Source organism: Bufo gargarizans, chromosome 1 (assembly GCF_014858855.1).
Source record: "Bufo gargarizans isolate SCDJY-AF-19 chromosome 1, ASM1485885v1, whole genome shotgun sequence".
Taxonomy (NCBI): domain Eukaryota; kingdom Metazoa; phylum Chordata; class Amphibia; order Anura; family Bufonidae; genus Bufo; species Bufo gargarizans.
Window position 1 is genome coordinate 305,764,401 of NC_058080.1, and position 2,434 is coordinate 305,766,834.

Below are 2,434 nucleotides of genomic sequence, written 5' to 3' on the forward strand. Positions count from 1 at the left end.
CTTCATGCTCATCTACGGCCTGATCCAGCACTCTTCGCAGGGCACGCTCCAGAAAAAACACATATGGGATGAGGTCGATGATGTTACCTTCGGTTTGACTGACCAGGTTTGTCACCTCTGCAAAAGGATGCATGAGCCTACAGCCATTGTGCATGAACGTTCAGGAAGGCGGCCAAAAATACCCAGCTCCGCAGAGGTTGTCCTCCCTTTTTTTTAATTTAAAAAATCTGTTCTTAACAGTTTAATCTCTGTTTTGTCCCCTATCAGGGGCCGGTGTATGAAATAGATTTTTGGAACCGGGAGATGGAAAAAGATGCTTGGTCGGTCCTCTTACTTCCAATTTATGGCACTGCGCGTGAGCCGTGCAATGTACTGTGATACCCTATATGAGTGGTATGTTAAGTAGTACTATTCCTATCAGTTTAATCCCTGTTACGTCCCCTATCAGGGGCCGGTGTATGGAATAGATTTTAGGAACTGGGAGATGGAAAAAGATGCTTGGTTGGTCCAATTACTTCCAATTTGGCACACTGCACGTGCGCCGTGCAATGTACTATGCCACCCTATATGAGTGGTGTGTTAAGTAGTACTATTCTTATCAGTTTAATCCCTGTTACATCCCCTATCAGGGGACGTGTATCGAATAGAGTTTAGACAACAGCAAAGAGTTGTCAATAGTTGACACACTCATGACTTTATTACAATTTTATTCCTCTATGCGTCAATCTTGGTATAGCGATGACTGTGCTCGTGCGCACGTTTGGGAGATGGCGGTTTTTCAAAGCCTATGGTCGTGCTGAAGTAGTTCAGTGACAGTTAAGTGACCCAGAAAACAATGATTTTGCAGTGTGGGCCCATTGTTGGCCTTGTAGGCTTTAATGATCACCTTAGATGATCACAAAGAAAATTAATGTTTTTTCTATGCAAAATTATCCAGCCGATCGCTTTTGGTCTGTTCACAATGAAGCAGAAGAAATGACCTTATCATCTGGGGTGTGCCAACATTGCCATTGCCAACACACTCATAGAGGTGATCGCTTCATTGTGATACGCAAGCCCCTTCACCACAACAAGGTAACGATCACGAAGGGGAATTGATACATGTATGTGCCTTTTTTTGTTTTCTTTTTGCAGCCACAGTGCAGCACCAGAGGCCCGAAAAATTTGGTATTGTTGCAGCCGGCTGGAAAAATTGATATTTTCCAGGCATAAAGTGCACAAAAAAATTGTGGCTTGAACCCTAGTTGGTGGCGGAGTAGTTACGCAAGTCATCTGGCATGCAGAGATTAAATACATCAGCGTGTGGACCATTTTTAGCCCAAGGCATCTGATTAGGCCTTTTTTAGTCAAATGCATCCCCCACTGTCAGTCCCTTCGGGATCCATGCCTCATTCATCTTAATAAAGGTGAGGTAATCTATACTTTTTTGACCTAGGCGACTTCTCATCTCAGTGACAATACTTCCTGCTGCGCTGAAGGTCCTTTCTGACAGGACACTTGAAGCGGGGCAGGCCAGAAGTTCTATTGCAAATTGGGATAGCTCAGGCCACAGGTCAAGCCTGCACACCCAGTAGTCAAGGGGTTAATCGCTCCTCAGAGTGTCAATATCTGCAGTTAAGGCGAGGTAGTCTGCTACCTGTCGGTCGAGTCGTTCTCTGAGGGTGGACCCCCAAGGGCTGTGGCGATGCGTAGGACTTAAAAAGCTCCGTATGTCCTCCATCAACAACACTTCTGTAAAGAGTCCTGTCCTTGCTGGCGTAGTTGTGGTAGGAGGAGGATTACTTTCACCTCTTTCCCTGTTAGATTCCTGTTGTGCTGTGACATCACCCTTATACGCTGTGTAAAGCATACTTTTTATCTTGTTTTGGAACTGCTGCATCCTTTACGACTTCCGGTAATTCGGTAACATTTCATCCACTTTCTGCTTATATCGGGCATCTAGTAGCATGGCCACCCAGTACAGGTCGTTCTCCTTCAGCCTTTTTATATGAGGGACCCTCAACAGGCATGACAGCATGAAAGACCCCATTTGCACAAGGTTGGATGCCGAGCTACTCATGTCCCATTCCTCGTCCTCACTGATCTCATTGAAGGTCTGTTCTTCTCCCCAGCCACGTACAACACCACGGGTACCAGATAGGTGACAGCGAGCACCCTGGGATGCCTGCTGTGGTTGGTCTTCCTCCTCCTTAAAGCCACATTCCTCCTCTGACTCCTCTTCCTCAGACTCCTCTTCCAGCGTTGCCGCAGGTTGAGCAAGCAATGCTGATAAGGCTGTTTCTGGTGGTGATGGTGACCACAACTCTTCCTCTTCACGCTCATCTACGGCCTGATCCAACACTCTTTGCAGGGTGCGCTCCAGGAAGAAAACAAATGGGATGATGTTGCTGATGGTGCCTTCGGTGCGACTGACTAGGTTTGTCACCCAAAGGAC

At 46.7% G+C, this 2,434-nt stretch overlaps 1 pseudogene; it reads left to right on the top strand.

The window, feature by feature from the left end:
• The first annotated feature begins 202 nt into the window (after positions 1–202).
• LOC122925230 lies at positions 203–374 on the top strand (annotated as a pseudogene).
• The last annotated feature ends 2,060 nt before the right edge of the window (positions 375–2,434 follow it).